This window comes from Rana temporaria, chromosome 4 (assembly GCF_905171775.1).
Source record: "Rana temporaria chromosome 4, aRanTem1.1, whole genome shotgun sequence".
NCBI classification, from domain to species: Eukaryota; Metazoa; Chordata; class Amphibia; order Anura; family Ranidae; genus Rana; species Rana temporaria.
In genome coordinates this window covers 37169606-37183499 of record NC_053492.1, presented here as the reverse complement: position 1 = coordinate 37183499, position 13894 = coordinate 37169606, and positions in this window count along the sequence as shown.

The window sequence follows — 13894 nt, the reverse complement described above, 5'->3', positions numbered from 1 at the left end:
AGGTAATCCCAGATCATGTCATCCTCCCACTCTCCCTGGGAGTTCTCAATGACGTCCATGATCTAGGGAGGGACATCCGGGTAATCCAGACCCCACTCCAGAGCAACGTTTCTCTGCACTTCCCAATAGAAGTGTTTGGGGGGTATAATAGCCGACTGGGTGCCAGCATTACCAACCTTCCAGATTGAAATTTACTGACAACCAGGGCTGGACTTACCATTGGGCTTGACTGGGCTCAAGCCCATGGGCCCGCCCAATAGGGGGCCCCTGCCTACAGAGGTGGCTCTCTAATTAGGCAAAGGCTGGCGGGGTGAGCCAGCCTTTGTCAGATTAGCGTGACAGAAAGAACATCACGACCGACACACATTAAAAGTTCACCCCCCATTACACCCGCAGCAGCAGCCAAGAGCAGGCTCCACCGCTGTCATAGTTGGCACCACATTGCATGATGGGAGATGTAGTTCTCTACTGCACACACTAGACTTCGCTGTGCTGTGCCTGCACGCTGCACAGACTACACCTCCCAGAATGCACTGCAGAGTAGAGCTGCACGATCAATCGCAAATTAATTGCAATCTCGATTCACACCCCCCCCCACGCGATCTCCGGGTGCGGCCATAGGAAAGTCCCCGGCTTCGGCCTAGCTCCGGAGCGGGGGCCATCTTGGTACACCCGGTGGCGGCTGTCTCGCCAGGAAGTGACCTTTCGTCGCCGCCGTCTTGCTCCACCCAACACTCTACACTAACATTACTATGCAGAAGGGGGGGCGGCTGTCCATCCCCTCCAGCTGGAGTCAAGATTTCCTGCAGGCAGAGTATCTCTCTCGAGGAAGAGATGCTCTGGCTCAGATGTATACATTTATTGTTGGCTACAGGGACCTGTAGTTAGGTTCATATTATTTGTACAGATGTAAATACTTACCAGAAATGTTTACATATGTAGCGCCTGGTTAATTTTTTAGAACCGGTGCTAGCGTTTAGAGGGGGTCAGAGAGTTAAGTGACTGACCAGGTTAATCTGTTTAAATTTGGTTCATGCTGTCGTTTCTGGGGTTCTGATCACACCTCAGGCCGACAGGTGGCAGCAGCGGAGTCAAGGGTTTGGATGCTTTTTCCCAGCAGCCTATCAGGAGGAGTTTTCCTCTCTGTGCATGCTGGGCTAGGGGTATTTATGGGGCAGCGGCCATTTTCTTGGGTCTTCTTCCCATGTGGCGCCCACCTTCAGGGTAGCCATTCCACAGCACCCCGTCAAATGGCCCTCCGGGTCAGGGTGTGTGTGCTACGCAGTAATCCTGGTTTCTGGACCATGTTGGCCCGGAGCATCTGATCTGCCGCCGGGGCCCAGTGAACGACTGGGTCCCCAATCTGTTGAGGTCCTGAGCTGTCCGTCCTGTTGGAGGAAGCTGTCCGGTGGAGAGTCTGTCTGAGGAGTGCCACGGGAGGCTGGTGTTCCAATAGGGGCCTGACCATCCATGGGGGGACCAGGAAAACCGGGTACTGAGAGGCTGGACGTTGGTCACCTATGAGTCGGTAACCTAACCAAAACTACCTGAAAGAGATTCGGGTGTTGAATCTAATGGAGAGGATTCTGCACCACTTTGTTTCTTCAACCGTTGAGAGGGTCTGTGGCAGAGACTTGGTCCCAAGTTCTGAGTGACATTCTGGCTGCCAGGCTTGTGAGAGAGGCCTGTCCGGCTGGAGTGGCGAAGTAAAGTGTCGTTGGAAGCAGGACTGTTTCCCCGTATGCAGTTACACCTGAATCTGTTGTTCACCATTTCTGCTATCTATCCACTCTTCGCCTTCCTACTATTTAACCGTTTTTACCCAGCTGGGTACTAAAAGCACAGAAAAGACACCTGTTGAGTGGACATTCCATTTACTACAACTCTCATCAAGTACCCTAGATGGCGGAGATACAGAGGTAACATGCCACCCAAAACAAACCAGCAGCTCCTTTGGGGTAGTGCTTCACATATATATATATTTTTGTACATATTTATTTGTACATATCTCCTGTCCAAGTTATCTCCCTTTTCCTCTTCCAATTTATCTTATGGGATGCCCTTGCCCTTCCTGTTTGTTTTGATTTGGGCTGGGAGTGTCTCAGACTAGCAGCTGGTGACTCACAGGCAACATCACTAAGACCTCCTTGTTCTTTCTAGAACCTTCTGGAAGGTACTAGGAAGAGAGGAGAGGTGGAGCTGTCTGGGTTACTCTAAGGGTCCCTGACCAATCCCAAACTTTGATTGGCAAGGAGCAGGCCTCCTTAAGTACCCAGGGCCAGCCCAGCTGGGTTGGAGTTATTCAGAGCTTGAAGATGGCTAGGCTGTCGGGGCCTTTGAGGGAGCTCCCCAGTCTGGGGGGGTTGACCTTGGGCCCGTGTGCAGACAGAGCCCTTCAAGAAAGCGTGGAGGTTCTGGACAGGAGGCACAGAAGGAGTAAAGAGGACAGCAGGAGCTAGCATTGCCAGGCAAGTCTTCAAGAAGAGGAACAACTGGTCACAGCCAGGAGGGCTGGTGAGTGACAGTCAGGAGAACTGTCAAGGGCAGTGGAGAAGGGCAGCTGCAGCCAGGAGGGCTGGCAGGGCCTGAAGACGGGTTACTGGGTCTAGTAACCAAAGATAGGACAGCTAGCACCAGAACCTTCTACTTTCTTGCACCAGAACGTTCTACTTTCTTGCTGCACCATAGGGGCCAGTGTTGCCAACCATCAGTATTTTTACTGGCAGCCAGTAACAAATGGTCACTTTTCTCCTGTCAGTAAATTCCATTGACAAGAAAAGGTTGCCAGTAACAAATGTGGCTGTGATGCTTGGCCCAGCCAAGACCATTTGAATGTCCTCTACAGTGTGTTCGGGCATCGCTGACAGGGGGGGGTCTGGTGGAATCTGTGCCTGAGCATTTGGTGTAATGTCATGGTGCAAGGGAGCTGAGCAGCCGGAACCTTGTGTGAGCAAGGCAAGCTGGGAGTGGGACTGTCGGTGCTTTTTTGGACTGGAGTGGACTGAAGGGACCACCTTACCCATTTTAATTTCTTGCCCTCCTGAGTCCTGTTCCTGAGCTACTTACTGTACTTGCTAGTAAATCTATCGTAAATAAAATAAGAAATACTTTCTTTGCCTTAATATCTACCTTAAATCACATTGCTAATTGCAAATTGTACTTGTTTGTAGCCTAAGTGCCGGTTCACACAGGGGCAACCCGACTTACAGCGTGACTTTGCAAGGCGACTTCAGCGCGACTTGGCGCAACTTGCAACACAAATTAAAGTTGCCTCCAGGACAGGCGACTTTGGCTGTGGCCAATCACAGAATAATCAGCTCTGTGGGAGGAAGGGGTTTGCCTGGGTAAACTATTTTTTTTTTCCTGTTGATTTGCTTTAGTTGGGATGTGATCTGACTTTGGAGGCAACTTGCATTGAAATCTGTGGGTACAATTAGCCTAGAAGTCACCTTGAAGTAGTACAGGAACCTTTTCTGAAGTCTGAGCGACTTCAGTAGTGTACATTAAGACGGCTCTCATTCACTTAAATTTGTTTTTTATATATATTTTTGGGGGATATTTATTATAGCAAAAAGTCAAAAATATTGCTTTTTTGTTTATAGCGCAAAAAATAAACTGCAGAGATGATCAAATACCACTAAAAGAAAGCTCTATTTGTGGGGGAAAAAAAAGGATGTCAATTTTTGTTTTTACACATTAATAATGTTTTTCAATACGTTTTACACAGGTAGGCGTAAAGGATGTATAAAAATAGACACCCCTCAAAAATAAAATGTATGTTATATAGTTTATATATGTGGAAAAAGTGTAGCGCTAACAGTGAATCAATTGTGATAAAACAATCTAAATTGTATCGTGCAACACCACATGTGAACTAATGGTATCGGTGATAATTAAAGTCCATAAATCCTTGACTGGATAAATTAATTGAATCAAACTATGTTGAAAGACGTTCAATAACTGGACAAATAAACAAAATCCAACGGTGAGAAGTGAGAAGTCCACCACCACTTATGACAAGGGGCTTACCGGATGGATTGGACCCAGAAAGGCATATACCTACTAGGCCAATCAAGCTTTGTTAAAGATGATACACTGAAGAGGGTACACCATACACGTCTTGCGATTCGGTATTATTGAAAAAGAGACCTCAGGCAGACAATTCAGGAATGGTTCCCAGCAAGCAGCGATATTCAACAGATCACAAGGAGGGCTTATCGATTATTCAACCGATGAGTATGTAAAAAAAAGTGGGGCGCACATAGCATAATTCCGTAAAAATCAATCTTTATTTTAAAAAGAGAGTAACTCACATTTTGCAATGATAAACCAAGCTCATAAAATTAGGGTAGCAGGAACAACAGCAGTCCATCCCGACATGTTTCGTTACAATAAGAACTTCATCTGGGGTTTTTGTTTATAGTTTATATATGTCCAGCTGCAGCAGCCTGGAACAAAAATCCTGCTCTGAAAAGAGGATACATTTCCTAGAACACTGCCTGTACAGCAGGTGGGAAGGAAAATACAGTAACTTGTTTCTGGTGGGAACTTCCTTCAGTTGCACCCTGTTCCCCCAGAGTAATGTATGTCACATGTATCTTCCAGGTAAGAAATATCAAATCCAGGACCATAACTAGCACTAAAATCATTTAGTATAATGTTCCTGTGACAAGTAAATGCTGCCACAGTGTAATATGAGAACAAACTATGATTTTTTTTTGTACTTTTGCAGATATATATTCCTAGTGTGCAGGACATGTGCTTTTTGCAATCCATTACTAAATTGTTATTCAGAAGCATTTGAGACTATATGTGCAGTGTTATGTATATTGGCTGTACGTTATTGTTTTGTTCAGTTGCACCCTGTTCCCCCAGAGTAATGTATGTCCCATGTGTCCTGCAGCTACCATCTATTAAACACCCCAATTTCACCTGCCCCTATCGCACTGTGTGCAACATAGGCTTTGTTTCTATTAACAATTTCAGCAGCATTTTTTACACTGCAAACAAATTAAATAAGGCAGTGAACAGTATTTGAACCTACCCAGGGAGGTCCCAATTGACCTCCTAGTCCATCTAGACCTCAGGTGGCAAACACAAGGCTTGTGGGCTGAACCTGGCCCACCAGGCCTGGTCATGGGGCCCGCGCAGTGGCCACCACCTTTTTGTCGCTGCCATCTATTTTTCTGACCGGCAACAAGAGTAAACCTCCTCTGTCACGTGAGCGGCGCTGGCTTTGTGTGAGCGCATTCACTGCCGGCCCTGTTTCCAAGGGAACATCTTCCGCTCTCGCCCCTCCTCAGTCCCTCTAGCGGCACCAGCTGTTTATAAACTGAGCGCATGCGCGGGTCTCCCGGCAAAGCTGTCAGTGTCTAAGGTTTCTGACAGCCCCGACAGCTATATTTACTTCCAGGTTTGAAAGTAGGAGAGGGCACAGATGGCGCATTTGATAATGCGAAATGCATATAGGCTGCTGGGAAATAATCTGTTCGTCACTTCTGATCATGCGATAACGAGGTCTAGAACGCACGCCGTTTGTGTCGAATTACAGGGGCACACACGCGGACCAGACATACTCTTATACACGGCTGGATCAGCTTAGTGTCGGCTTTGAGGCACCTAAACATGTGAGTTTATGATACCCTTTTTAACTTTAATACATTTTATACGATATGCTACACTGTGATGGCTGTTTTTGTGTCCTATGAGAGTTCATACAGCAAGACATTCAAACAGAGCATTGGGAAGGATTGCTGACGGATCTGCAATACTGAGTGGTTTTCTTTACCTAAATGAACCAAAGACACTTATCCTAGCCTATCTAGTGAGTGGCCATTTCACTAGGTGGTGGTGCAGGCACATATATGGTGAAGGTAGCAGCACAGGAAGTCGCCATTTGAAATGAGCGATCTTTCACTGAGGACATTTATTGCATTTTTTTCAATTTCCTTTGATTAAATTGCATTATCTCTTGGACTGAGTCACAGTTGCACCATTTGCACTTTGTAACAATTGGACAATCTTGTGGTTCCATCCACCATTCATACGATGTGATTTTGCTTACATTATACAGTCACCTATTTGTATTTATTTGCACTTTTATTCAGTTCACTGTTTTATTCATCCATCATTGTTGTATATCAGTTATGTCCAGTCATTCATTTTGATTGGAGCGTAAAAAAACATCCTGCGGTTTCCTCTGCGACTGCATATATTTTACGTTGTCATTTTGTGATTTTATTTATGCACCTGCGTCCTTATCTGCACTGGGGTAGATTCAGGTAGATGGGCGCATCCTTATTCCGGCGTAGCGTATCTCATATGCGGTACGCCGGCGTAATCGTGTGAGGTTGGCATAGTATTCAGCAAGCATTTGCGCGTAACTTTGCGCCGGCGTACTGGAAATTTGAAGGAGCAAGCCGGCGTAAGTGTAAGTGGGTGTTCCCTTATGCAAATGATGGGCTGAACGTTGAGCAGTGGATTACGCCCGGCGTATCATCGACTGAGCATGCGCAGTCCTGTGGACGTACGATTGAATCCCTGTGCGCATGCTCACAACTACGCCGGTCCTACTTCCTGGGATACGCCGGCCCACCGGCTTACGCCGAGTGCATAAATACGCCCAAACATGCGCCCGTCCGGCGCAAAATTACATCCTGCTCCCCCCCCTGAGCAAGGTAATTTTGTTTGAGCGTGAGATGGCACCTCCTCAGGAGAAAAAGAGAAGCATAATTTTAATGCAGCGGAGATGGAGGTTATGTTGGCGGCACTGACCAAGTACGACGCTGCCCTGCATGGTGCCCAACGGAAAAATACAAGCAAGGCACAGAGGAGGGCAATTTTTGAAAGTATCACCCTGGATATTAATGCCATTGGCAATGAGACCTGGAGTTGGGATGATATACAAAAAAAACTTAATGACATGCTGCGTCGGGTCCGGGACAAATTGGTCCTGATTAGAAAGCATGCCAGTGGCCTGGACATGGCTGAGTGAAGCTGCTTTCTCCTCGAGCTCCCGGCCTTGTCCTCCCCTTTACCGGCCAAAACAGCAGAAAAGTCGGCATGCAATCGACTAAGAAGCGCAGCACTAAAACTAACACCCGGGTGACAAGATCCAACACGCCAGCGAGAGATTTGCACCAATATTTCCAGTACCAGGCTCAGGCTTCTCCGGGGGCCAGAGCGACGGCACCACGAGGCTCAGCAAGGGCCAACCTGGCAGACGCACGAGAGGACGGCGAGTGGCTCCTGTCCCTTGACGAGCCGGAACAGGCACCCGAGCCAGCGGCAACCCCGAGACCCCCGGTCCTACAAATGGATTCCCCGTCCTCCTCCCCGGGGGGCTCCTCGGCGGAGCAAGAGATCCGGGCCTTGCTGAAGGCCCTACCCACGCGGTCCGACATAGAAGCCCTGATTCTAAAACTAGAGGAAACTCACCGCCGCGATATCCAGGAAGTAAGGGCGGAGGTGTCCACACTGACGGAAAGGGTGACTTCGGGTGAGGTGGCATCTTCAGCCCTGGAGCAACGGGTGGCGGGCCTGGAACGGGCGAGGGACCAGCACCGTGACGCGGCGATCGCCCTACAGCTCCACCTGGAGGACGTGGAGGACCGAAGTCGCCGCAACAACGTGCGGCTTCGGGGAGTGCCGGAGACGGTAGAGGCAGAAGCCCTGGAGGAGAAGATCCAGGAGCTATTCCGGGACATTCTGGAAGAACCTACGGCAGTGGTGGAGATCGATAGAGCGCATCGAGTGATGGGCCCCAGACTGGAAGACCCGGACAGGCCACGTGACGTCCTCTGCAGGCTGCTGAGGTACGCCCAAAAGGAGCGAATTGTCCGGGGAGCATGGGAACGAGGCGAGGTGCGCGTTGACGGAGCAACGGTCACAGTTCTGCCGGACCTGTCCAGGGCAACTCTCCGCCGTCGGGCAATGTTGAAGCCGGCGCTGGAACTCGCCAGACAACTGGGCTTCACTTACAGGTGGGGCTACCCACTCTCGGTCACGTTCAGGAAGGACGGAAGGGCCTACACGGTGCAATCCCCTGCGGACCTGCCTGGACTGTTCGGATTCCTGGGAGCGGAGCCGGTGCAGATCCCGGACTGGCTACAAATCCTGCCACGTGCACCTGGAAGATCGGGACCCTCCAGCTACAGAGTTGCAGCACAGCAACGCCAGAGACGCCAGGACAGACGACGCCGACGGGCACCATCCGGAGACGCACTACAGGGGGGACGTGAGTAGGCCTTGCGCCGCAGCCCGCAGTACACGCCACATCCCCGTTCCCCCGTTCACGACACACTATCCCTGCCGCCCCTAGGAGCTGCTGGAAGCCCCCCCTGTATAGGCCATGATACCCTGGCGAGCCGAGATTTCGGAGTACACTGACCCGCACCTGCCCCCTACTTTGCAAGGATGGCTGTAGGCCTCCTACCACACTGGCCATATCAGAGAACACCCGCAGACACAGACTTAGCTGGACAAGCCCTCTGCTGCAGCCCACACATTACTCGGCCACGGGGGAGGAGGGTGGAGGTTGGCAATTATCCCCCCCCTTCATTTGGTTTACTGTCTGTGAGGATCTGGGGAGATCCATGTGATGCAGGACCTCGGCCAGCCTGACACTGACACTCCCTGCTGGCCCATAGCAATTCCGCAGCACATGAGTTTATCGTGCTGACCCTGTGGAGAGTGGGGATTCCCCCCCCCCTGTGCCCCAAAGAGAGACAGGGGTTATGGTACCAGACTGCTTTTTGTTATGTGGGGACATGCCATACAGTGGGAGAGATGTGTAACAGAACGGAGGGGGTTTGCAGCGGAAGCGTTATAATGCAGAACTAGTCATACGGCTTATGGGGAAAGAAATTCTGTATAAGAGAGGGAGAGGGGGCGGGAAGGGGGGTGGATGGTGCGGCTGCTCACTGAACTGGTCTCACGTAATAGTCCTGGCATACTGTTCAGATGCCTGACGGGGTTCTCTCTCCCGGGAGTGAGGAGGGGAGTTAACACCCCACGCTGGGAGACGTACTATAGGGTCCTTCTGGGTTTAATCTGTTTGAAGAATCTTTTGACCCTATCTTTAATTGTTCCTCTTGGTTACACCTTAATATTACCTCTTTAAGAATGTTGTGTTGATATTTTCACATGTGTTATACTTGATTGCAATGTGGGCTTTAATCCTAACGACATTGACTGCCGGTGGGAGGGGGGGCGGGGTACCGGGAGCTTGCTCTGCCGATCCTGTTCTGCCATCTACCCACCTAGGCCTGCGCTCAATTGCCAGTGTTTCACTGGAGAGTGCTTTTAGCTATTTGAGCTATATTAGTATTTCTACTTTGGCCACACGCCCTTGTGTAGGCCTCCTAAATCTTTAAACTCTACTCTCTACCCCGCTATCTCCCCCTCCTACTCCCCTCTACTCTCCCAGTCACACGTAGTGTGAGGACTGGACCCCCCCCCTCCCTGACCCCTCCCCCCTTCCCTGACCCCTCCCTATTTATCTGGACCGGGGGGCTCGCCCTCCGGTGACTCGCGATCATGGACAGACTAAAAGTAGTATCTTTGAACGCTAAGGGATTAAACATCCCGGAAAAAAGGAGAATGCTCCTACACGACATGCGCCGCCTGGGAGCGGATGTAATTATGCTCCAGGAGACACACTTTCGGGACCAAAAACTACCCCTACTAAAAAATAGATACTACCCTGTAGTATACCACTCCAATTATACGGAATCAAAGTCCCGGGGGGTCTCCATATTGATTTCGGCCAGAATTCCATGGTCGCTCGGGGAAGCTAAATTAGACGAAGCAGGACGCTTTCTTTTTCTGAAGGGCAAAATCGGCCAAACGCAGGTCACCCTCGCGAACTTATACGCCCCCAATGACCACCAAGACTCATTCCTGACCAGACACTTGAGCAAACTGACACGCTTTGCGGAGGGCCGACTAATCATAGGGGGCGACCTTAATATCCCATTGATCCCGTCGGAGGACACGTCGACGGGCACTGCCTCAACCTCTAGAGACTCTCGAAAACGGATACATGCGGCGATGCATTCGGCTCAGCTGATCGATACTTGGCGCCTCTTCCACCCTGGAGAGAGGGACTATACCTTTTACTCTAAACCGCATGGCTCCTATTCGCGGATAGATTATTTCCTAGTTCCCCACAGGCAGTTAGATGCGGTCAAGGAGGTAAAGATCGGACACATTACGTGGTCTGACCACGCCCCGATCACATTAATCTACGCCCTAGCAGAAACCCAGACCACACAGAGACAGACCTGGCGACTGAACGAGAGCCTATTACAAGACTCGGACACCATGGCGGAAGTAGTCAGGGAGGTGGGACACTATTTTGATACGAACACAACACAGGATAGTACTGCAGGTGTGGTGTGGGAAGCCCATAAAGCGGTTGTGCGGGGACTCTTGATTAAACATGGTTCCAGGCTGAAGAAAGCAAGAACGGAGCAGTTAAATGCCCTGCTTGCTAAGCTACACATAATGGAGGCCCAACATAAACAGAATCCGACTCCCCAGGTGGGTTCGGACCTGAATATTGTCCGTAAGCAGATCACAGACCTGCTACACTACAAGGCAAAGGCAGCAATGCAGGTGTGCAGGGGAAAAATTTATGAGTCGGGTAACAAATGTGGGAGGATGCTGGCACAGGCGATCCGCAAGCAAAATATGGCATCATATATTCCACATATAGTGGCAAGGGATGGGAAAAAGTTATCATTACCACACCAAATCTCACAAGAATTTAAGACCTTCTACTCCCATCTCTACAACCTCCCCTCCCCGCAAGCGGACCCAGACCGAGACTTGACATCTGCATACCTAAACAGCTCTGACATGCCGACATTGACATCAGACATGAGGGAGACACTGGAAGAGCCAATTACCTTGTCGGAAATCCAAGCGGCGCTAAAGTCCTCAAAACCAGGCAAGGCCCCAGGCCCGGATGGCCTCACCACGGCTTATTACAAAGCCCTACTCCCGACCCTGGGTAGTCGGATGGTAACCCTGTTTAACACGGTGGGTTCAGAGGGCACATTTCATATAGACACCCTGCAGGCACAAATAGCAGTAATTCATAAGGAGGGTAAAGACCCCAGTCAGTGTGGTAGCTACCGCCCCATATCTTTACTAAACACCGACATAAAAATATTCACGAAACTGATCGCCACTAGATTCCAACAATACCTCCCCGACCTCATACATCTGGACCAAGTGGGCTTTGTCCCGACCAGAGAGGCCAGGGATAATACAACTAAGGTACTAAACTTGTTACATGTAGCAAACAAGACAAAGGTCCCATGTGTTTTTGTAGGTACGGATGCCGAAAAGGCATTCGACCGAGTGAATTGGCAATTCATGTTCTCCACCTTAAAACATGTGGGAGTGGGGCGGAGGATGCTACACTGGATAACGGCGGCATATACGAATCCCACGGCCAGGGTGAGGGCGAACAGCACACTGTCGGACCCATTCCCGATTACTAATGGGACCAGGCAGGGTTGCCCATTGTCACCCCTCCTGTTCGCTCTGACCCTGGAGCCCTTTTTACAACACGTCAGGCAGAACCCAAATATCTACGGGATTACGGTGGGGGAAGGTCACTATAAAATTTCAGCCTACGCGGATGACATGCTGTTCTCCCTGACCAATCCAGCGGTGTCCCTCCCAAATTTGATGCGGGAATTCGAAGAATATGGCCGGCTGGCCAACCTAAAAATTAACTTTACAAAAACTGAGGCGATGGGAGTGGGGATTCCACAACAGCAACTAAGACGACTTGAACAAGACTTTAAACTGAAATGGACGGATTTAGCATTGACATATCTGGGTACGCGCATCCCGCCGAAACTCTCTGACATCTACAAACTTAATTTCCCCCCCCTACTTAAGACAGTCCAACGACTACTGAATGAGTGGACCACGGGACTACACTCATGGTTCGGGAGGAACAGCATCCTAAAGATGACTATACTGCCGAAATTTATATACTTAATACAGGCTCTCCCAATTCACATCCCGGCGACATACTTTAAGCAAACGCAGACTGCATTCGGGGAGTTTCTGTGGGCAGGGAGGCGACCCCGGGTGCAGGGAGCAGTACTCTACCTACCCAAACTAAGCGGGGGACTGGCCATGCCAAACATAAAAACGTACTACCAGGCGGCGCAACTTAATCGGCTCATAGACTGGTGTCGTCACAGATCACTTAAACTTTGGCCCCGACTGGAACAGGAACAGAGCGAGGTCCTACTGAGACGCGCCCCGTGGTGCCAAACCCTACAAAGATTAGACGTATACCAACACCCGATAATAGGAAACACTATAAAAATCTGCTCCAGACTGCTGAGACAGGGCCGCCTTGCGTCGGAAAGTTCACCCCTGCGCCCTATTCTGGGCAACCCAGACTTCACGCCTGGTCTTAACGATGCCAGGTTCACCACATTAAGCGAGTCAGGTTATTTCCAGGCCTCACACTTCAGTGAATCGGGCAGGTGGAAGACGCTAGCGCAGTTGATGGACAGCTCGAGCAGTTTTCGACTGGACTTTCTGAGGGCCGGCCAACTAAGCCACTTTCTTAAGACCATGACACCCCCCCCCGCGGGCCGTACCCTTACGTCACTGGAGGAGATGTGCGAAGAGACGGGAGCGTTACCTCATGCGCTCTCGCTGCTTCATGCATTACTAGTGGAGCCCCCAGAAAGCTATCAACTCCCGAGCCTAGGGAAGTGGGAACAAGACCTGGGAGCCCAATTCACGACTAATAAGAGACAACATATCTTAACATTCACGCACAAATCATCGATCTGCGTTAGAGTCCAGGAGACTAATTACAAGCTTCTGACAAGGTGGTATAGAACCCCAGTCGTGCTGAATAAACTGTTCTCAGACGTATCGGATCTTTGCTGGAGATGCCAGCTAGAGAAGGGGACTTTGATGCACATCTTTTGGACGTGCCCACGCATTAGGCCATACTGGGAGGAAATCAGGCGAATCACTCAAAAATTCACGGATCGAAGGGTGCCGGATGATCCGGCATACTTCTTGCTCCACGCGACAGACACCCCGGCGCGGATCTATAAAAAATCCATTGTAAGACACTTGCTGGACGCTGCTAAAGCCTGCGTTCCATTGTGCTGGAAGTCACCGCACCCACCGACTGTATCCATGTGGTTGAGGAAGGTGGACGAGATTGGCTGGCTAGAAGATTTGGTCCTTTCAAAGCAGGATAGAAACGAACAATACTCTCAGACGTGGCAGCTCTGGACAATGTTCAAATACTCAGAGGAGGGCCAGGCCCTCAGAGGTGAACATCAGACCCCACAATTAGACTGACTCTCCTGTGCCTGCCCCGAAGCTCTCCTGAATGCGAGGCCGGGGCGGCCACTGGAAGTAGAAAGCCAGATGTAACTGGATGTCCATGGTCGCGAGACCCCCCCCCCCCCCCTCCTTTTTCTTTCTCTCTACCCCCTCCCTCACCCCCGCTTTTCTAGCTAACCTTATATTCTCACTTTGCTGGACTGCCTACCCGAGCAGTTCCGGCATTCTTCCTTCCTTTTCCTAATTCATTTCGCTCTTAGAAAACGGAAAAGATATGGGAGGCTGGGCCACGGTTGCAGACTGTTATGTTTAGGCGATGCCACTTGAATTTATACACATGTACACTGACTATGGCTGTTGTATTGTTATTGATGTGGTTCATGTGGACCAGCCTTGTATGTTGTGTAAATAAAAAATTTAAAAAAAAAAAAAAAGAAAGCATGCCAGTGGCACGGGAGGAGGACCAGCCTGTGCATTGCGGTTGACACCGGAGGAGAAGATTATTGCCAGGTGTCTGTCGCAGGAGCAGGTGGAGGGCGTTCCTGGATAT